General features: G+C 39.9%; 1 protein-coding gene and 1 long non-coding RNA gene across 4 annotated transcripts in view; one reads left to right on the top strand and one right to left on the bottom strand.

Moving 5' to 3' along the window:
• The window catches only part of ALPK2 (alpha kinase 2), a 180,892-nt gene that overhangs the window by 131,960 nt on the left and 25,160 nt on the right, over positions 1-23,772 (bottom strand).
• The window catches only part of LOC122728434, a 60,421-nt gene that overhangs the window by 14,809 nt on the left and 21,840 nt on the right, over positions 1-23,772 (top strand). For all 3 annotated transcript variants that reach the window (XR_006353286.1, XR_006353284.1, XR_006353289.1), the window contains one exon: positions 12,633-12,717. This is a non-coding gene — a long non-coding RNA (uncharacterized LOC122728434). The remainder of the gene's footprint in view (positions 1-12,632; positions 12,718-23,772) is intronic.

The following is a 23,772-nucleotide window of genomic DNA, read 5'->3' as shown; positions in this document are numbered from 1 at the left end:
CTCTGCTTCCAAAAGTTCACCCTATTGGTGATGGACTTAGTATAGATACCCAGGCAAACTCTAGGTTTACTGCAATTCAGAACTTTTGAACTCAAATAATTTGCCAACCTCATCCTCCCCTGTAACAGAGACCACAGTTTTGTGCCTGCCACCATACATGGCCTCTCCATTGATTATAAATGTGTGAATTTTGTCTCCATAAATAATACCTCCAGGGATCCATGTTCTCATTGATGTGGATATTCCATCCATCATTGAAGCTAACAACCTATTCTCAGTTGTTCATCCAGCATAATTCCTGTTCCTGTTCTCCCATTGATCTTCCACAGAGAATCTATCCAGTATTGTAGAGGCCTTCCTATGAGGATTTTTATATTCCATAGATTTACCAATGGAGTACTCAGGCCACTCATCCATTATGACTCACTCCTACTTCATGGATGGCCTACCTCATTTTCTTATCATGCTTTTCCTGGCTATATGCCCTACGACACTTGTATATAGGTCACTTGGAAATATTCTATGGCCTACTTATACCCATCATCTCCCCATTGTTCATTGAGTAACTTGCAGCTTTGATTCTTTGGAGACTGTGGGGTCTCAAGAAATGGAGCTATGCAGTGGCATCATGAGAACTCAGGTACTTAAAAGATAGGGTTTTATATTAGGGAACCTCTTGGGATCATTAAGCATGGCATAATTTTTCAAATGTAATTCAACCTACTCTCTTGATACTATTTAATTCTGGACCTTGTTATTCTTCTTCATAGTTTATTCTGCATATATTTATATAAACATCTATATATGCACATATATTTATATAACACACACATAGAGCGAGAGAGACTTATAGATATCTATGCTTATGGATATATAGATGCACTAACTTATTGGGCTAGCTATTCAGATGCATGTCATATACTCTATAATAGACATTTGGTTTCTCCTCTATGGATTGGTAGGCTGATTTCTTTTGAGTAATCATGGAGACAAACAGACAGACAATACAAGATACAGACAGACTGGATCCCCAGAGAAGGAATAATTGTCCAACTTAATCTGCTTGGTATTGCCCTAACTGCTCAAGCCACCTTCAAACATAATACAGGGAGCACCCAGGTGTCCTGAGTTCCTAAGTCATCTCAACTGAATGGACATCAACCCATTTGCTGAGAATGCAACATTTCTTTGGTGAATACCTACCAGCTGCAGGTGGGAGCAAATAGAAGGAGGAACTAAGTTCTTGTGGTTTGGTGTGCTGCCCAAAAGGGGAAGGGAGGGAAAGAAAGCTACCTCATCTGGGAAGAATTTATGGGTTGGGATAAGATGCCCATGCCAGTGTTTTGATGCTTTTATTTATATTCTTTTCTAATGGTATAAATAAAGCACTGTACACTTGCCTTGGCAAGTGACCTCAATAAAGAAGAGCAGAGATCAGACAAGGGGGTGGGGGAAAAGTTTTCTCAGGTATGATAAGGGCAAAGCTCTAAGACTGATCAGATAAATCCATAATATAACTTTCATGGGTCAGTGGAAAGAACACTATTTGGAGTCAGAGGACCTGTGTCCAAATCCTGATTCTGTCCCTTACTACCCATGTGACTTTGGGCAAGTCACTTTTCTTCTCTGGGCTTTGGTTTCTTCTTCTGAAAAAAAAATGAGGGGATTAGATTACATGAGTTTCTATGACCCTAACCCTTTCTTTTTTTTCTTTTTTCTTTTTCTTTTTTTTTTTTTGTGGGGCAATGGGAGTTAAGTGACTTGCCCAGGGTCACACAGCTAGTTAGTGTCAAGTGTCTGAGGCCAAATTTGAACTCGGGTACTCCTGAATCCAAGGCTGGTGCTTAATCCACTGCACCACCTAGCTGACCCTGACCCTAACTCTTTCAACTGTAAACTGGTGATGATGAAAATATGCATCACTATGCACAAATGGGTGAATCTAAGAAAAAAAAAATACAGCTAGCTCTTTGAGAGTCAGAGTGAGAATAGCAGATCCCCAGAGCAGTCTCTGCTGTTGGCTTGAGTGCTTTCTTGGCTGCACTTGGTCCTCAATACTGAATAGGGCAAGGGATTTTCTATAGTATCATCCATCTCCTTCCTTCTCCTGATCCCACAATATCATGTAAAGATGAAAAATAGGCAGATACATTTGTCATTTTGGATTTTTAAAAAAATAGAATCATCAAGGGGGCAGCTAGGTGGCACAGTGGATAGAACACCGGCCCTGGAGTCAGGAGGACCTGAGCTCAAATCTGGCCTCAGACACTTGACACTTACTAGCTGTGTGACCCTGGGCAAGTCACTTAACCCCAATTGCCTCACCAAAAAAAAAAAAAAGAATCATCCATTTAGAGTCAGAAGGGAAATGAGAGGCCAATGAATCCTTTGCCCTCATTTTACAGGTAAGGAAAGTCAGGCCCATTCAGGACCACACAGATAGTAAGCATCTAAGGTAAAGGTGAAGTTTTAACACAGGTATTGCTGAATGAAAATCCAGCTCCCCATTCACTACACCAACCAAGCTAAGCTCCCTCTCAAAAGGTGATATCTTCCATATACCATTTTTGGGGTGCCATCTATTCTATTTCCCATACTTTTGTTATTTTCTTCTCCCTGAGATACTTTATAAAACTAGTCCCTCAAGACCTTCAAGATCATCATCTGTAGATGGCGGAGGAGAGGCTGTGACTCCCACAAGCTCCAGATAAACCTGTCCATTCATGCCCAAATAATGCGGTAAAAATCAAAACCCAGAACAGCCTAATGCACATAAGAACAGAGTGAGACTGTTTCTCCGCAAAAGAGGGCGATTCTGATCACCTACTGATCAGGCTGAACAGCTCAGCGCGCGGTCCGGACCCAGCCAGGGACAGTGCTTCCAACACGTCAGAGTCTTCAGCACCAGCAGCTTCTGAGGCTCCGATCACGGACTGGTGAGGGGGTTCGGAGGTAGGCCGGGGTGAAGTGGAGGCAGTATCTGCTGGAGTTGGGGCAAAGCGCCCTGGGTCTGAACCAGTGGGCTGAATGGAGTCGTGGTGGCCCAGTGGGGGAGGGGTAAAAGCACGCCAAGCTTCCGACCATAGAGAATCAGAGTTCAATCAGACTTCTGTTTCCGGGTCAAAGAGAAAGTGGCTGTGATTACTCACAAGCCAGGCAGGCTGAGAAGAAGCCCAATCACCCCCTGGGCCACGCTGTAGCACGAACGGTGTGTCCGGGAAGCAGCACTACACTTTAAGGAGTAAAAAGCCAAGAAACAGTAAGCCAGGATGAGTAGGCAGAGAAAGCAGAAGACCATCGAAAACTTCTTTGGGGGAAAGGTAGACCACAATACATCCTCAGAAGAAGAAGATAATAATAGGGTCAAAGCTCCAACATCCAAAGCTTCCAAGAAAAATATGAACTGGTCTCAGGCCATGGAAGCTCTCAAAAGGGACTTTGAAGAGAAAGTAGGAGAGATAGAACGAAGATGTAGAGAAAGAGAGGAAGGAATGGAAAGAGAAATGAGAGCAATGCAGGAGAGTCATGAGAAAAAAGTCAACAGTTTGAAAAGCCAAATGGAAAAGGAGATTAAAAAACTGTCTGCTGAAAATAATTGCCTAAGAATTAGGATTGAACAAATGGAAGCTAGTGAGCTTATGAGAAACCAAGACACAGTAAAGCAAATCCAATTGAATGAAAAAATAGAAGGCAATGTGAAATATCTCCTTGGAAAAACAGCTGACCTAGAAAATAAATCTAGGAGAGATAATTTGAAAATCATTGGACTACCTGAAAACCATGACCAAAACAAGAGTTTAGACACCATCCTCCAAGAGATTGTGAGGGAAAATTGCCCTGATATTCTAGAAGCAGAAGCTAAAATAGAAATAGAAAAAATCCACCGATCACCTCCTGAAAGAGATCCCAAAAGGAAAACCTCCAGGAATATTATAGCCAAATTCCAGAACTCCCAGGTCAAGGAGAAAATATTGCAAGCAGCTAGAAAAAAGGAATTTAAATACTGTGGAGCTCCAATAAGGATAAAGCAAGATCTAGCAGCTTCTACATTAAAGGACCGGAGGGCATGGAATATGATATTCCAGAGGGCAAAGGAACTGGGACTACAGCCCAAAATCACATACCCAGCAAAACTAAGCATCCTCTTTCAGAGGCAAACATGGAACTTCAAGGAGAAAGAAGACTTTCAGGCATTTGTTATGAAAAGACCTGAACTGAATAGAAAATTTGACTTTCAAATACAACACCCCGGAGAAGCATAAAAAGAAAACAGGAAAAAGACTTCATGAGGGATATTAAAAGATCAAACTGTTAACATTCCTATATGGGAAGATAATACAGAGGACACAGGTCTGAACTGAATACGAAGGGAAGTTATGTTTTGTTCTTTGTGGGGTGTCTTATGTATGGGGCCGGATTTGGGCTTGGGGCCTCCTGGGTCCAGGGCTGGTGCATTGTCCACTGTGCCACCTAACTAACCCATAATGACATCCTTAAAATAGGGTTGAGGGTAGGAGAAATAGACTGGGGGAGGGGGAAGGGGAGAGATGATCTGGGGAGAGGTTATTCATATGAAGGAAACAAGAAAAAAGCTTATGGAGGGGAGGGGAAGAGGGGGAAGGAATTGGGGAGTGATTGAACCTTAATATCATCAGAATTGACTCAAAGAAGGACTAACATACATACTCAAGTGGGTATAGTAATATATTTTGCCCTGAGGGAGGGGAGGGAGATAAGGGGGGGGAGGGGAAGGAGGGAAAGGCAGATTCTGGGAGAGAGTAGTAAAAAGCAAAATACTTTCAAGGAAGGTGAAGACGTTCTGCATAACAGCACAAGTATGAAATATTGAATTGCTTGATTTCATAGGGAGGGTTGAGGAGAGAGGGAGGAAGAAAATTTGGAACATAGAATTAGCTCAAAGACCTTAAACTCATCAGAGTTGGCTCATGGAGGGAATAACATTCACACCCAGTTGGGAGGAGTAATCTATTTAACCTTACAGGAAAGTATGAGGGGAAGAGGATAAGGAAGGAAGTGTGGAAAAAAAGGGAGTGTAGAGTAGGGGAGGGGACAGTCAGAAGTAAAATACTTTTGAGGAGGAATAGTTTAAAAGAAGATGGAAAATAGAGTAAATATCATGGGAAGGGAATAGGATGGAGGGAAATAGTTATGATGACTTTGCTGGGCTAATACGAAGAAAATTCTTTGTCAAGTTTAAGGTACATTATTTAGGGTATGATGAACAGGATACTATTAGAAAACCCTGGAAAGACCTACATGAACTGAAGCAGAGTGAAATGCACTGTATACAAAATAACAGCAATAGTGTAATGATCTGCTGGGAAGCATGTGGTTATTTTCAGCAAGGCAATGGTCCAATATAACCCTGAAGGACTATGAAAATGGCAACCCATCTACAGAGAAAGAAGTGATAGTATCTGAAATAGTTGGAAACACATTTTTTTTTCTTTTCTCTTTTTTTTTTTTTCTTTTTTGGTGAGGCAATTGGGGTTGGGTGACTTGCCCAGGATCATGTGGCTGGTGGGTGTTGGGTGTGTGGGGCTGGATTTGGGTTCGGGTGCTCCTGGTTCCAGGGCCGGTGCTCTGTCCGCTGCCCCACCTAGCTGCCCCTGGAAACACATTTAAAAAAAAAAAATGTTTTTTCTCTTTGACAATTCCTCAGTCTGAAGTTTTGGGAGTTTTTTGACTGTTTTTTCCTCACAACCTAGCTAATGTGGGAATGTTTTCCATGACTACTCATGTATAATTTATTTTGAAATGCTTGAGTTCTGGTGGGTGGGGGTGGGAATAGAGGAGGAAGAGAAGTTGGAACAATTTTTTTTTAAATTGATGTTAAAATTTGTTTTTACATATATTTTGGAAAATAAAATTCTATTCTAAAAAAAATTAAATTAAATTTAAAAAAAAAGATCATCATCTGCAGCATAGATTAACTCTATCCTTGTTCTGTTCTAACCACTTTTCCTGGTTTTACATCGTTACACATGATTTTTGTTTTCTACTGTATCACAATAGGGACTGAGGTCATGATTCTAAATTTGGTGGTTCTAATTGATAATGGAAATAGAATCATCATATGAATGCTCTCAAATTTGTTGAATTTTCATGTATTTGTGGATCTTCTGCTAGTTTCATCTCTGAATCCTCCTGGAATGATGTGGCTTAGATTGGTCTTAACGACAAGCTTTCCACAGGATTATTTTTGCTTCTACTGCTTTTCGCTGTTTTGTGAGACAAAACTGTAATATTTTTCTCTCCTCCTCTCTGGAGTTTTTATGAAGCAGAAAAGGGGATTGAGGGTGCCAGGAATAACAGAGGTTATAGTTGCTTTATATATATTAACCGTAGGTACTAAAATGTAAGATACATTCCCAATATCAAATAAGTTAACAATTGAAAGAACAAACCCCATATCAATATGAAATCTCAAGATATATGAAACTAGAAGGCAAAAAGGAAAATTTTAACTGGATGACAGGATGCCTTACAGATTCTAAGACAAACAAAGGTGTTGGTAGTGATCCCATTTATGCCCCCCAAAATAAGAAATATAACTTCTTAGGATATTCACTCATCTTCTACTGAAGATAGTTGCAGCGTATACACTGACATCTATTGTAAAGGATGAAGATGAAGAGGTAAAAAGAATACACAAAATACTTGATAAGAAAATAAATCTTGTCAATATATACACTTTGGTATTTGGCTACTTTGATATGAATATGGGCATAGAAGAAAATGGCAAAACTATGATGGAAAAATAGAGTTCAAGTATAAAAGATTAAAAAGGCTCCAAATCTCACAGACTACTCAGAAGCCACATATATCATGAATACTTCCTTCAAGAAGGGAATTGGAACATCACCAAAGGGGAAAAAACCCACCCTGAAAATATCTCAATCTTAACTGACAGGAAATAACTTGTTACTGATGTGGGGATCATAGCAGAATCAGTTATCTGTGAGCAGTCTACCCATGACTAGTTACAGCAAAGATCAAAGTTAACATCAAGTAAGAAGGATAAAGTTGACAAGGAACTGCATATACTTATTAAACCTTTAAATTCCTACTGGAATCCTTTTAAATAGTGCCTTTCCCCTCCTCAAATCATCTTGTACTTAGCTTATCTGTGTAAATGCTATAAACCCACTGTAGAATGTAAACTCCATGAGGACAGGGAGTCTTTAGTTTTGTTTTTTTGTATCTTTTGCACATAAACAGTGCTTAATAAATGCTTGGTGAATGAATTAACTTGACCTACTTAAACACGTTGGTCAATGTCTAAAAATGGGAAATGGAAAAAGACAAAGACATTGACATTGATGATCACCGTTTTCTGAGAATATTCAGCTGACATGAAGCAGTTATAACAAGAATCCTAAAGAGCCTAGAATTTGCCTTAAATGAGCAAATGTTTTATTTCTTTGGCAACAGGAGAGATGGTAGCAAGTACCAGGTCAATTAAAAAAAAGGGGCAGCTGGTGGCTCAGTGGTAGAGTGCCAGGCCTGGAGTCAGGAAGACTCATTTTCCTGAGTTCAAATCTGGCCTCATACACTTATTAGCTGTGTGACCCTGGGCAAATCACTTAACCTTGTTTGCCTCAGTTTCTTTATCTGTAAAATGAGCTGGAGAAGGAAATGGCAAACCACTCTAGTTTCTTTCCTAAGAACACTTCAAATGGGATCATGAAGAATGGGACATGACTGAGAAAATGACTGAACAACAAAAAGTAGAAAATACAATCTACCTTAAAGCAAAAGAACCATATCTGTTATTTCCTTTATAGACTTCCAGTGGCTTGTTGTCTGACAAATGACTCATTAAACAGTGGTTCATCCCATCAAATGAGCACAATCTTCTTCATTATCCTTCTCTACCTTCACTCCCCTCACCCCCCAACACAACTCCTTATTCCCATTTCCAGCCAGAGACTCAGGATAGTTAAATTGGAGGGTAAAGAAAGGAGGGTGCCTGGAGTGAAAAACATATAGATCCTAAGGAACTATTAGTAACTCAAGACTTAGTACGCTATTTTGTGTATCCCATAACCTTTGGATACAAACAACCAGAGTTGGGCTTTCTCTTCCAATTCTTTTCTACGGCCAATTACTCAAACTGGTATTTACTGAGCTTTTACTGCTGCCCAGCATATAAGCCATGATCCCTGCCCTCAGAAACCTAACAATCTGCTTGGGGAAGCCAGGTTCAACACTCAGAAAGAAGTGGGATTGCCAAGTGAGGCCAGAGAATGGAAAGCAGTACTGCCAGTTTACAGAGGGAGTGAGTCTTGTGTTATATCTCTAGATTTGGTAGAGTTCCAGGTTATGTGAAGCTAAGACTAAATCAGCAGCAAGGGAACACAAAGCCTGAATATTTTGGTTTAAGTCATACATATTTTTCCTTTGAGATTGGGGAAGTGGTATTGTTTCTACCAGTGAGCTAGCTAAATCCTTCACATTCCTTAGGCTTTGCTCTAATTGAATTTAGTATTTCCAGGGAAAAGGAGAGGAGAGAACACTTCATTTTCTATCTTAGATTGGATTTGAAATCTGAGTGCTTCCCTTTCCCTATCAGTTAGAACTTAGGATAGCATCTATTTTTTTTTTTTTAACAGAGAAAAATCTTTCACCGGCTAGTTATATTACATATGCACCATTCCCTTATGGCATCTTACCTGAGGGGAATGAAGATTCTGCCAGAATCTGGAAGAGGAAAATCAATACAGATGGACGGCTAGTTTGTCAAATACAACCATGGCAATGGAGAAGGAGGGAAGTAGTAGAGAGAAGTAATGCTCACTTGGAAAACCTATCACAAATTCAGATTTATTTTTAAAACCAAAGAGCTTAATATTCCATGTATTGGGAACACATTTAATTTTATATACTGTTTAGTGTTGATCTTAATGCTACATCTTAAGGAATGAAAACAAACTCAGCGGTCAATACAAAGGGAAAATGGCCTCCCTTCTCCCTATATACACTGTGGAAAAATAGGAAATAGAGGCATGTAGGTAGAAGAGTAGAGTATTGAACCTGGAGTCAGAAAGACCTGAATTAAAATCCAGCCTCAGACACTCACCAGATGTGTGACCCTGGGTAAATCATTTAACCTTTCCTTGTCTCAGTTTCCTCCACTGTAAAATCAGCATCTACCTCCCGTGGTTATTGTGAAGATCAAATGAGATAATATTTGTGAATCAGCTAGCATAGTACCTAGCACATTTCAGGTGCTTAATAAATATTTTTTTCCTTCCTGGCGTCTTTCCCCAGACAAATCAGAAAAACTTACAAAATCCACTTTGGGTAGCACCGCACCAAAATATTTCTTCATTTCTCCTGCATTGTCTGTAACTAGCATAGATTTTCTCAATTAAAAAATCAAACTCTCTAAGTCCAAATTTGTTGGTCCCACAATTCAGACCATTCTGGCTTTGAGTCATACTGCCAATGCCTTTGATAATTAAGTAACTTCAAGTAAAATGGGTCTTCTTTTTACCCTTCAGTCCTTGTTCTAGAGGTAGCTGTCACTGCCTTAGTGAGATCAAACAAAATTCAGTTATACAAATACCTGCCTTCTTTCATTTACAAATGTGTTGAGACATGCTTAAAAATGCATGAATCATGAGTTCCCAGAGGGAATCATGAAATCCCAGAACTCAGAGGTGAAGGGTTATTCAAGATTATCTCATCCAGTCTTTCCCCCAAAGTAGGAATCCCTTTTATAACAATTCCTACAGGTAATCTTTCATCCGTGTTGGAGCATTTTTAAAGGGGCTTACTGTCTCCCAAAGTAGCCCATCTTGGTTTTGAATAGTAAGAGGCAGCAAGAACATTGTATTTCTTCTATAGTCTCACATATGACCTGATTGCTAGATTCTACATCATTTTGACTACTTTTCTCTGTGTGTGTGTGTGTGTGTGTGTGTGTGTGTGTGTGTGTGTGTGGCAATGAGGGTTAAGTGACTTACCCAGGGTCACACAGCTAGTAAGTGTCAAGTGTCTGAGACCGGATTTGAACTCAGGTCCTCCTGAATCCAGGGCCAGTGCTTTATCTACTGCACCACCTAGCTGCCCCCATGACTACTTTTCAATAGACATTTCTCTTTAAATGTGGCACCTAGAACTATACCCATTGTATGACCATACCAGAGTATAATGAGACTCTTATCTTTCTTGATGTAGACATGCTGCTCCATTGTTGAGCTTTTATCAACTAAAACCCCCAAGTCTTTTCCACATGAAAACTGCTGTTAAGGTCTCCCTTCCCAACCCTATCCCTGCTTTATTCAGTACTTGTACACTTCATTTTTTTCTATCTAATTACAAAAATCTAATGAGCATAATGTATCTTTATTTTAAAAAGGATGCAATGATAAAGTCACAACAAAGTAATAACAAAGTATCTCATACTATTCCTATGGACTAAATGAAGAAGTATGTGTTGGATGATCACATAATTCAGTAGATTCATCCTCAGCTGAACAACCATGCCCAAATAGGGCACTCTGTAGAACAATCACAAATGGTTTGCTTGGTTTTGTCCTTGTTTCTATTCTGGTCCACATATGTCCTCTTGTCAGATCCAGATCAGCTGATCAGGGTCTTTTACAACATTGATTCTATCATCTAAATATTGGCTAACTTTCCCAGTATTGTGCTACTTGCAGGTCTGATAATAATAGTCCATATTTATATAGTATTTGAGGGCTTAAAAACACTTTCCTATTTGAAACATTGTGAGATAGTGGGTACAGATCACAGAGGTTAAATGATTTGCCTATGTTTATACAGATAGAAAGTAGCAGAGCCAAATTTGAACCCAGACCTTCTGACTAAAACTCCAGAGCTCTTTTCACTGAGCTACTCTGTTTTCTGTCTTCTTACAAATCATCAATTAAAATGTAGAATAGGACAAAGCCTTGCAACAAGCCACTGGAGATTTCCCTCCAGGTTGGCATCAGTCTACTAATCAATATTCTGGGTGCCATCATCATCCAACTATAAATTTGATCAACTATACTATTACCCAGGCCATTCTTTTAATAATAACAATTGATAGGGGCAGCTAGGTGGCGCAGTGGATAGAGCACCTGCCCTGGAGTCAGGAGGTTCTGAGTTCAAATCTGGATTCAGACACTTAACACTTCCTAGCTGTGTGACCCTGGGCTAGTCACTTAACCCCAATTGCCTCACCAAATAATAATAATAATAATAATAACAACAACAACAACAATTGATACTTAGCCAGGTGTGCCTATAATCCCTGCTATTAGGAGAAGCTGAGGCTAGTAGATCATTTGAAGTTAGGAGTACTGAGCTGCAGTGGAGTTTAAACCATACTAGGTCAGCATCTACACTAGGTGTCTATAGTATGTGTCTATACTAGGTGCCTATACTAGATGTCTACATCCAAGTGTCTACACTAGGTCAGCATGGTAAGCCCTATGAGTAGAGGGTGGGAGGGTACTAGGCTGCCTAAAAGAGAGTAAATCAGTCAGGTCAGAAATGGTCAAAACTTCCATTCTGGTCAGCAGTGGGATTAGGCCCATGTGTGGCTTCTGGACTTCCAATTTGGATGAGATTGGGAGATTCAGTCTCAATAGTCTTCTTCCTCTTTATCCTCCTGCTATCAAGAATAATAATAACTAGTATTTATATTGCACACCTCAAAGTTTACAAAACACTTTGGATACATTATCTTAGCAGATCCTCACAACAATCCTAGAAAGTAAGTACTACGGGGCAATGATTTCTAGGATGCGGAACATAAGGTCTAATATGATTTGCCCAAGGTCTGATAGCTAAAGTGTCAAATGCTGGATTTGAACAGTTTTTTCCTAGTTCCAGGTTTAGCAATCTTGACATCTATACCACATTTCCCATTCTCCATGAGGGCAGCATGAGAGACTTTGTGGAATGTCTTAGAGGATTAGCAAATGTTAGAAGAAGCAATCCCTTTAAAAAGTTTAAAACATTTTAACTTCATTTTTCCCTTCTAGAAATAGTACTTCTCAGCTGTTATTTATAATAACTGCCACTTGATCATGTAATTGCTGCTGCCCCTTGTAATTCCTAGTTTCCAAATAATAGTACTGTGCATTTGTAGAGCCTTTTACAATTTTTCTAGCCCTTTCACAAACATTATCTCAAATGCACTGGTGCTTTGAATTGGAATATTACACATTTTTCAATACAGATGTGACAGTTAGAGCAACATTTATCTGGTGATTGCATCTGTTAAAGGAAATTAAATCAAGTCTCAGTTACTAAGGAAATGATTGTCTAGTTGGCAGATTATTCTGGCTCCTTGCTGGGCCTCCTCTTCCCTCTGACTGACTGCCTGAATCTTGGACATTTCACTTTTCTTAGACAAGAACTACCAGAAAAATACAAATTGCTGAAACTCAAAACCAGAGAGGCTCTTTGCTGGGGCTCTGGTGAAAGGTTTGTTGGGAAGCTAAACCCAAAGTGAGGCCTTGGAATCCTATTTGGATTTTACTTATCTCTGCCTCTCCCTATCCTTGAACCCAGGTAACTGAGTATAATCTATGTAGAATTTAGCACCTCTTGAGTTAGATAATAATATACATAATCCTTTCCCATTAAAGTGCCACAGTCCATCTCCCAGTGGAAGAAAAAAAAATCAAGGAACAAACTGCACCTGAATTACATGTACCCCTGGCAGTGAAAGAGGTAAGTCCTCTAATGTTTCTCCTCAAGGGGGTGTGAATTTTCTGAATCAGACACCACAAGGGTAAGTGCTCTAAATAATTGCAATATGAAAACTAGGTCCTTTTCTTGGTGGTGGAACTCAGTTAGTTATATTTTCTTGAAATAAGTTTTGGGATTTAAAAAAATTCACCAATATAATTTCTGACATCAATTATTTTACTATTCTGGAACTTTTAAAATTTATTCAAATTAATCATATTTCAAGGGAAGGAGTGAGGCTTGTAACAATCAAACCTTGCAACTTAGAATTTTGTATAAAATTAAAAGGCATTAGTAATTACTGGACTATAGAAACACCTTAAGTTTCTCTCACCTTTTTTTTTCCAATCCAAAATAGCAGTCAGACCCTTGCATCTATTCATTTGGTCATGAATTCCATGAATCAAGAAATATTTTTGTAGCTTCCTCTATATGCACCCCACTATGTATATAAGTCAGTGTATAGAAGATCTCAGAATGGGCTTGAAATCCAGGAAGACCCACATTCTTATCCAGTCCCTGAAACTTGGCAAATAGAGATAAATCATCTGCCTTTCAAAACATCAGTTTTCTTATCTGTAAAATAATAATAATGCCTGTTGTACCTCCCTCCCTAGGTTGTCGTGAGGCTTATATGAAATTATATATGCAAAGCTCTTTGCAAACCTTAAAGTACCATGTAAATGTCAGTCATTATTATTATAGGCAAAGCTCTGAGCAGTGTGAAGGTGCTAACGGGGCCCCGCCTTCCATCCAAGAGTATATGAGATGTACATAAATTATTAGGACACAAATTATAAATGTCATGTGAATGGCACAAAATTTTAAAAAGGGGGAGATCAGTTCTGCTTATAATGATCCTTCCTGTAGGAGATAATAGTTGACAGGGACCTTAAAGAATTAGAAGGACCTTGATAAAGAGGGAGGGCATTTGTGGGGAGGGACCTTATAGGTTTAACAAAACACAAGATTCAGAAGAGGAGAAGGATGGGATATGTTGGAAAACAGCAAACAGGCCAATTGTACTAATGCATTGAGTAATATGCCTACAAAGATAGTTTGAATCCAACCTCAAATGCCAAGTTAAGGAGATGGGCCTTTTTTCAGCTACATGTATAGACTGCTGGGCCTCGAGTCAGGAAGAACTGAGTTCAACTCTGGCTTCAGGCATTTGCTAGCTGTGTGATCCTGGAGAAGTTATTTAACCTCTGTCTGCCTCGGGTTCCTTAACTGTAAAATAAAAATCATAATAGCATCTACCACACAGGGTTATTGTGAAGATGAAACAAGATAAGATTTGTAAAGTACTTAGCCCAGTTCCTGGCACAAAATAGATGCTTGATAAATGCTTGCTCTCTTCTTCCCTTCTCTTTCCTCTATTTCTGTAATGAAAACCACTGAAGATTTTTGAGCAAGAGGATGACATAATTTAGGGATAAGTTAGAAGCCAGTTGTCATAATGCTGTACTGTCGCATCATTACACAATAAAATGGGGTTGAAAAATAAGCATTTTCTCAGGTGATCAGGACACAGAGTTAGAGCTGGAAACTTCTTGTAGCTTAGGTAATCCTGATATGGTAGAGAAGGCACTGGGCTTCCCCATATGGACTGCTGGTTTTCAAATCATTCTATTCTCAGGAGCACTTCTTTGTTCCTTAGGTACTCAGCATTGTGCCAAGTGTTATGGTAGTTTAAAAAAAAAAGGGATTTGGATAAGACACAAGATCTGCCTTCCTGGAGCTTTACAATCTGGGAGACCAGAACTACAGAATGCTAATTTAGGAACAATATAAGATGATATGTAATCTACAAAACTGAAAGTCATCAAATAGTAAAATGAGACATTAAGCACTTCGGGTAATTTTGAAGGAGAGAGGTCAATGTAGTTTGGAGGTGGTGGGTATGACTTCATGACAGAAGTGGGTAATAAACCAGACCTTATAGGATTAAGGAGATTTTTACAGATGCATATCAAGGGGAGAAGACATCCCAAGCAGGGGCAATAACATTAGCAAAGGTCTAGAGATGAGAGCGATCATGGCCCAGTAGAGAAGGTAATGGGGAATCAAGCTGGCTGCAAGAGAGAGGATTTGGGAGGAAGCTGTGGGAGATAAGGCTGGATAGGTGAGGTGGTTTTAGATTATTGGGGACCAGATACACTGGCCTCCTTATAGCTCCTCAAACCCAACACTCCATCTCTTGACTCCATGCTTTTTTTCAAACTGGCTATCCCCTATGTCTAGAATATTCTGCCCCTCCAGCTCTACTTCTTGATTTCTCTGACTTTCTTAAAGATTCAGCTTAAAGGGCAACTAGGTGGCATAGCGGATAAAGCACTGGCCCTGGATTCAGGAGGTCCTGAGTCCAAATCCGGCCTGAGACACTTGATACTTACTAGCTATGTGACCTTGGGCAAGTCACTTAACCCTCATTGCCCTGCCCCCCCCCCAAAAAAAGATTCAGCTTAAGCTTCTTCAGGAGCCCTTTCCCTGTCTATCTAGCTGCCAGTGACTGCCATTCTCAATTTACCTTCCAACTACTCTTTACATCTAATTGTGTAAACATGTTCTCTCCTTCATTGGAATGTAAACTTTTGCCTTGCTTTATATACCCAGAGTTTCACATAAAGTAGGTGCTTAAAAGATGCTTTTTGACTGTTGACTGACTGACCCTGAAGAAGAGTTTGGAACTTAAATCCAAGTTATAGAGAGTCATCATAGTCCTTGAGCTAATTCACATTAAATATGTATTCATATACTTAATGGCATCCATGTAGCTTAGAAGCACCAAATTTCTTCTCCACACATTAGAGCTCAAACTAGGAAGTTTAATGTCTTGAGTATGCATCAGAAAACATGTCTAAAGTGAAACATTTGAAGACAAATTCAGTTGACAGAGTGAAAAGAAACAAACATAGGGCCCCAAAGTGGAAGAGACTATGACACTGACCATCATGGGCAAAGACTTCAAAATACTGTTAGGGTGGCTGCCAAAGGGTGGGAAGGAGTTGGGGCAGGGGAGGAAGCTGGGCAGAGGAAGAAGCAAGATGGGCTAGACCAGTAAGAAGTTCAATTGGGGTGCTATCTAATAGCACCTACTTTAAGTATTCTTGCTAGTTAGGTAATCAGTTCAATCACTGTTATGTGGCGGAAAGAGTGGAGGTGATGACTGTACCCTGGAACAAAGCCTTGGTTGCTTTGTCCTAGTTATACCTCTAAGCTACAGGCACAATCCTGGTGAGAGTAGATGATGGTGAAATCGAAAGCAGAGAAGGGTCAGGAGCATAGTAGAAGAGGAAAGTTTCTCTTCTATTTCCTTCTTTTTCCTATATTCTAGAGGGTTAATTTCCTAACTCCTACCTAGAGCTAATTTGTTATTCTGGTTAACAAATCAATTTGATCAATTGTAGTTATCAAAAAAACTTGAAAGAGAAACAAATAAATGACATTCAGAAAATTCCTAAAGACGTTACCATCATCAGATCTAAAAGACCAAGACATAGAAGCTCGATTATCAACCCAATTGGATCATTTCAATTTTAGTTACTTTTTTTTTTGGCAGGGCAATGAGGGTTAAGTGACTTGTCCAGGGTCACACAGCTAGTAAGTGTCAAGTGTCTGAGGTCGGATTTGAACTCAGGTCTTCCTGAATCCAGGGCCAGTGCTTTATTCATTGTGCCACCTATCTGCCCCATTTTAATTATTTATTAACATACAGATAACTATAATTATCCTATTTTATTTTTTAATATGGTGTTACCAATAGGATATGATGAAATAGATAATGAATTGGAGGCTGCTCTATAACAGGAACAAGGACCCTTGAGTCCTGGTCCCTCCTTTGTCTCTTTCTACCCTTACTTGTCTGTGACATTGTACCTCATAATCCCTTGGGCTCATAGAAGGTTAGAGCTAGAAAGGATCTTAAAGATAATCTAACTGAGTTCCCTAGTTCTATAGTTGAAGAAACAGCCTCAGAGAGATAAAGTCATTTGCCTTATGTTACACAACTAGTAAGTGGCTTTGGGTATTGGCTCCCTTGTTTTTGTTTTTAGTTTTATTTATTTTATTGTGAACTTAAGAAATAAAACAAACATTTCCATAACATAGTAGAATAGGGAAAAAAGGATGATTGCACATGAAATTGCAAATCTATTATGTACAACTTTCAATTTCTTTTAAATATATAATAAAGTTATGTAAATTTCTTTTTTCTCCTTTTTTTCTTCCCTCCCCCTCCCCCTGCCCTAGAGATGGCTACCATTAGTACCATTAGACACAAATATCTGTGTGTGTGTGTGTGTGTGTGTGTGTGTGTGTGTGTGTGTGTAGAGAGCATTCTATACATACTTCTATCTATGAATGTAGATAGCATTTTCTTTCATGGGTCTTTTGTAGTTAATTTAGGTATTTATAGTAATCAAGATGATTTAAAGTGAACAGGTTGGATTAGATTATCTCTAAGAGCCTCTTCTACCACTGGGGGGGGGGGGCAAAATGGCACAGCAGAGAGAAACGGACTTGGAACCAGGGGATCTGGGGGTCAATACTCTTCTCTTCTGCTTACTATCTATAAGACTTTGGAACAGTCACTTCACCTCTCTGCGCCTCAATTTCCTCATCTGTGAAATAATGGGTTTCCATTCTAAATCTAGGACTCTATCAATCAATCAAATATTTATTAAGTATCTACTATGTGCCAGGCACTATTCTAGGTGTCAGGGATACCAAAAAAACAAACAAACCCAGACAAACCCCAAAACAGTTTCTGCTCTCAAGAGGTTTGCATTCTACTAGGAGAAGTAACATGTATATATGTGAGGATATACAATGGATAGAAGATTATTTTGTGGAGGGAGGCTTTAGTGGCTATGGATTCCAGAAGTACCTCATGTAGAAGGTAACCCTTGAGTTGAGCTTTGAAGCAAATTAGGAAGCCTTGTGATCATTTCTAATAACTTTTATCTGCCTTAATTTCCTCATTGTTAAAATGGGAATAATAATAATAATAGCACCTACCTCCCAGGATCAAATGAGATAAGATTTATAAAGCACTTAGCACAGTATCTGGCACATAGTAGGCAATTAATGGATGTTTCTTTCCTCCCCTCTCCTTTCCTTTCCTTCCCTTTCTTCCTTCCTTCCTTCTTTCCTTCTTTCTATGATAATTCCCCATTTACTGTCTTCAGAAAGTGTCATCTGTCTCTTGACAGCTAAATTTGAGCTGGAGAGCACCCAAGAAAGGTTCCTCTTTCACACTACCCAGTGGATTTGGGGGCATTTTAAATTGCTGTAGACAGGCAGGGAATATAAGCCAAACAGTATGTGAAATTTTTCATAAACAGAATCCTATAATCCATATCAGAAGAGGAGTGCAGTCACAATCTATTTCTTTGCTTTCTGTTGTCAGCATCGACTCTCTGGTGCCTGAATTGCTCTTCTTTGTCATCTCAACAAGGTCAACTCATCAGGCCTTGATTCTAGTGTTCCTTGGTTGAACAAGGGCAAGCTGAACTGAGGGCAGAGTATCCAGGCCCAATAACTCAGTGATTCAGAACTGGCAAGAAGACACATCTTATTGGGGAAAGTCACGTTAGGGATGTCCTGCTTCATAGAAGGGGCCACAACAAGAAAATTGGGGAGGAGGGAGGTGATTAGAGCAAAAGATATATACTCACAGTCAAAACTAAGTCTAAGAGCTTAGCTGTTGGCAAGGATTGTCAAACTCATCAATGTTATTCAACCACAGTTTCAAAAGAGATTTTAACATTACATTTATGTCCTCAAAATAGCTTTTGAACAGCAATACTAACTCTGAAAGTGGTGGAATGGTCACTATGGAAACCAAATCAAAAATTTAATTCAGATTGTATTTGTAGAGTGAGAAGGGGCTTAGAGGCCATTTCCTTTGCTTTTTAGACTGAAGAGACCAAAGCCCAGAGAGATTAAGTGATTTATCAAAGGTCACCCAGGCAGTAAGTAGCAGAGATGGGATTCAAACCCAGGACCTTTGACATCTTGTAACATGCTGCCTCTCTTATATCTTCTCAGATTTTGACTGTTACACTCAGAGTAGACTTTTCTCCATTTTTGTCTCTGCTATATTCATTATTACCCTACAATTTGGGGGCATTCACTTCTGCAAAGAAAAAACTCCAGTATGAATGAATGAGAGCCAGTCAAAGCCCCACTTAGGGTTCCAAAAGTCATCTATAACAGGCACACATCCAAGAATTTCTGGAAGCTTCTCTCTTTGCCAGTCTGAGCCTGGAGGCCTCTATTTGGCCTCAAGCATTTTCTTGTAGTTTTGGCCAAGAATAAAAATAAATTTGCATGGATAGAGTATGAAATGGCATAGGCCTCTTCCACCACCTACTCTGTTTCACACCAGAAAACTCTAAAAGGATTCAGCACTCAAAGAAGACTCATGGAATTGAATTAGATATTTGCTTTACTAGCTGCGTGACCCTGGGCAAGTCACTTAACCCTCATTGCCCCACAAAAAAAAAAAAAACGAATTAGATATTTGCCTATTCAGCTTCATATCTTGTCCTCACACATGTCCTATCTGCACATCTAGGTCTTTAGACTGTACCACACCATCTCCTGAATCTGTATCAGCAGCCTTTCTCCAGATATGTGTGACTGTTTGACTTCTTCCTCCCATAGGTTAGGGGAGACAACCTAAGTTCTATCAATCAGGCAAAAAATGTTCATTTATTAAGTCCTTATTAAGTGTTAGGCACTGTGCTAGATACTAAGAGTACAAAGACAAAAATGAAACAATCCCTGGCCTCAAGGATCTCACATTCTAAATCCGTATTCAAATTGTAACTGGTAAGTTCTAATATATAGATATGCCTTGAATGACAGGATTAACTGGTTCCACAAAAATATAATGTTAGGCAAAAACAATATTACCAGGGGACAGTTAAAGAGGAATGATGATATAAATAAATGTTATATGGCACTGTCTCGTGATATCGTGGTGGGGTTCAACTAGAATGTATTGATCAATGATACTGATAGAGTCATAAATTTAGAACTTGAAAGGACCTTAGGAGCTATCTAGTCCAATCCCTTCATTTTACAAATAAGGATACTGAGGCCCAAAGTGTAGCTTCATAGGTGGTAAGTGGCAAAAATTGGGATATGAAACCAAGCCCTTTCATTCCGAATGACATTTCCCTGCCTCCATGCTTATATCAAAGACTACACATGAAGTTCTGAAGAGCTATACACAATCCTAGGGCTCCAGCTTGTCTGAACTACAGAAGATTATCCTCTTCTTCCCTGATCCACCACCTACTCACAAGTTGTCTCTCCTTCCTCTGTGTTCCCTTTATACCTTCCCTATAACACCGACCACCTTCTGCCTTATAGTGTAGTTATTTTTATATTTATTGTCTCCTTCCTGGTAGGCTCTAAGATCCTTGAAAGAAGAAATTGTTTTTCATTATTTTTTTTTATTCCCCCCCCCTCCACCATGGTTCTTTGAGTGGTAGCACTCCACAGTCCTCAGATAATCAAGTAATCAGGAAAATGGAGTTCTAGTTCCAAATCTTTACTAGTGTTTTGTGTAGACCTTAATTAAATCACTTTAACCTCTCTGGACTTTATTTATATGTCTATCCTCCATGCTCTCTTCCCACTCTACCTCATGAAATCCCCAGCTTCCTTTAAGACAGCTCAAGCAGCGCATGCTACCTAAAGCCTTTCCTAATGTACCCCTCCCACCAAGAAGCTAATACCCTACCCCCTAAAAAAAATTACATTTTATTGTCCTTGTATATATGTGATTCCTATCTGCATTCATACAGTTTCACCCTCAAAAGAACAAAAATGTCTAGAGGGAAAGGACTGTTTTGTCTTTGTGACTTTTTCAATGAATCTGTGAAACGAGGAAATGAATTTGATTATAGGAGATGCCTAAAAAATGCTTGGGGAATGAATGAATGAATGTTTTAAGTTCTTTTCTAGCAATAGTAGAAAATTCTGATTCTGTAGTTCTAAAGTAGGCCTGAAACCTGGATCAGTCTTGGGACTACCCCCAATCTCCCTGGAAGATCCTAGACAGGAGTTTCTTGGGGACGGGATGATAAAATAAGGTTGTTTGGGGCTTTAATCTCAATTCTTCTTTTCTAATAGTCAGTCTGACAGGGAATCTGCCTCTGCTTGTTCTGAGACATCAAGGCACCTGTTTGGGTACTTTGGTTGCCTTCCCCAGCCTACTCTTGTTTTGTCCCTGAGGGGTCATCACCATTAGGCTAGTAGCAGCTGCCTAAGCCTTCCTGTCTCCTGGTACAGATGAGTAAGCACTTAGAACGGGCAAACAGGCCCAGAATCTCCTCTATATGTGGCCAGGTCAGCCTGCCTGGCTCCTCCCTCTCAGTCATTGACTCTGTAGGGATGCTTACCTCCCCAGGCACAACTGTAACAGTGATGATTGACAACAAGTTCCCAGCAGCCGACTTACCACCCTGGGGACTCATAGGGCACGTTTACATCAGAGGCAGGGAACTCATTCAAGAAACCTTGCAGCCAGGAAGCACTGTCTGAAGGAAGAAGGGCTGGGATGATGTGAGCCTGAGGAATTTGTTTGGGATAAGTGTGTGTGTGTGTGTGTGTGTGTGTGTGTGTGTGTTTTTGGCAGGGGAGGGCGGGGGGGGGGGACTGCAGGCGCCTTTGGGGCCTCAGAGAGATCTTCCAGGAGTGCTTTGGAGGGATTCTGCCCTCTCACACTTCCCCAGCCCCAGATACAATATCTTTGCAGTGCTTTCAGATTCTTTCAACCAAATCTTAAGAGCAGACATTTCTAGCTGGAAGGGACCTTAGGGGACATCTAATCCAAACTCCTCTTTTTACAGACCAGGAAACTGAGAACCAGACAGGTTAAGTACCAAGATCCCATAGGTAGTAAGTGGAAGAAGAAGAAGGAAGCTGAGGTTCAGGGAAGGTGTGACCTGCCCCAAATCACAGAAATTAGAAGTAGCAGAGTCAGGATTCAGTTCCTGGTCCTCTTACTGCAAATCTAACACTTTCCCAAATATTGCCAACCAATCATTACTTAATACTTCTAGATGATTCTTTGGACATTTATGAAACTTTACTGCCCCAGATGGAGACAACTTGATTTATAGGAGTGGGGGGTGGGGAGCATGAAGGGGGGCAACCCAGAAAGGGAAGAAGGATCTACCAAACTAACTTGAATTTCTTCCTTTCAACTTACCCATTGTTCTTCCTTCTCAAAGCTACACCCTGGCATTGTGTATGGATTCAACATGTGGTATTTGGAAGTTTTTTCAAGTGGGAATAATGTTCTGCCCTTTGTATTTGGCAAAAGCATTAAAAGTCTGCCAACAGTGAGATGGAAGTTTCAAGATTATAGTCTCCTATTTGTATCTGCTCAACCCAATTCAATTCAACAGGCATTTATCCTTGTTCAGCACACTACCCCTACTCAGTGGGTCCATCCTATTGTGACTGACAACTACCAAGAGTCTGTGATGTAGCTGGCCAGGATTGGGGTGTAGTCTATGGGAATAAAATGGAATGAAGGCAGCTACCCGGTCCTAGGGTCATAATACAGGAAACTTGAGCTAAAGAAGAAAGTGAAAAAAGTATAAGCTGTGTCATGGAATCATGGCTTTAGTGCTAAAAAGCACTTAGACAATGTCTAATCCAACTTCCCTTTATATATGTGTGTGTGTGTGTGTGTGTGTGTGTGTGTGTGTGTGTGTGTATGCACATACATAAAGAAACCAAGGCTCTAAAAGGTCAAGTAATTTTTTCCAAGGTCACACAGCTAGAAAGTATTAGAGGCAGGATGAAAGTAACTGGTGGTGACAATTTCCATTTAGGGTCCAGGAGTCCTCAAAGAACCAGTGTCCAAATACTTCAGTATAGTTATGGTCTTCACTGGCTCCTAAAGGGATCAAACCATAACCTTGGTGTAATAAGGTCAACACTCACAAATCTGATGAACCCATCACAGACAAAAACTAAACCTATCTCAGGCTGTCAGAGGCTTTCACAACATTTGCACAGTATGGACAGAGCTACACATAACTTGCATCATAACTGAGCAGCTTAAAAGTAATTCTAGTTTTCGTAAGAATCCTTAAAAGAAACAAGAACCTGGTCAGCGATAGACCTGCAACTGGCAAAGACATGAAGAATATCATTACTGCCAGTAAAACTAAGCAATGATTAAGTTCATAGCATGTGTAAGGCATTCTGTGAGCTACTAGGGACATAAAAAGGTTTCAAATGCAATTCCATAAGAAGTTTCTAATATACTGGGGAAAGCAGAACTGCATCAAAATTATAGGCTTGCAGATTTAAAGCTGGAGTAGACCTCAAAAGCCATGTAGCCCAACTCTCTCCTGTTACACATAGGAAACTAAGGCTGGAAAAGGCTAAACAGTTTGCCCAAGGTCACAGAAGTATAACTAACAGAGCTTGGAGTTGAACCCAACTTCCAGATCCCCCCCCCCAACCAACTACATATATGTACACATATATACACACATACATACGTGCATGTATGTGTATATGCACACACATAAATGAATATGTTGTGCATATACACATATAATTTGACCTGTAAGGGAGTCGTGGAAAATAAAGCTAAAAAGGAAGGTTGGAGCTAGATTGTGGAGAGCCCTGAATGCCAGACTATTAGTTATAGACTTAATTATACAAGTAATAAGGAGACATTGACAGTTTTTAAGCAAGAAAGTGACATAATTAGAGCCATCCATACCCTTAGAAGGATTTACCAGGCTATAGTGCCTAAAATGGACTGGAAGGGAAGAGTATCAAGCAGAAAAATGCCAGAGGTCAGGAGGGAGGCAGCAGGGGCTAATAGAAAGACAACTAAACTTGGAGAGCCAGGATCTGAATCCCAGATCTGCTACTTATTACCTGTGTTACCTTGAACAAGCGCCGTAAGCTCTCTGGGCCTTGGTTTCCTCATGTGTAAAATGAGGCAGTTAGACTCCATGATTTCTAAGATCCCTTTTGGTTTGGAATCAA

The sequence above is a fragment of the Dromiciops gliroides genome, chromosome 1 (genome assembly GCF_019393635.1).
Source record: "Dromiciops gliroides isolate mDroGli1 chromosome 1, mDroGli1.pri, whole genome shotgun sequence".
Taxonomy (NCBI): Eukaryota; Metazoa; Chordata; class Mammalia; order Microbiotheria; family Microbiotheriidae; genus Dromiciops; species Dromiciops gliroides.
Note: the sequence above shows the minus strand (reverse complement) of the source record. Positions and strands in the feature narration are given on the sequence as shown.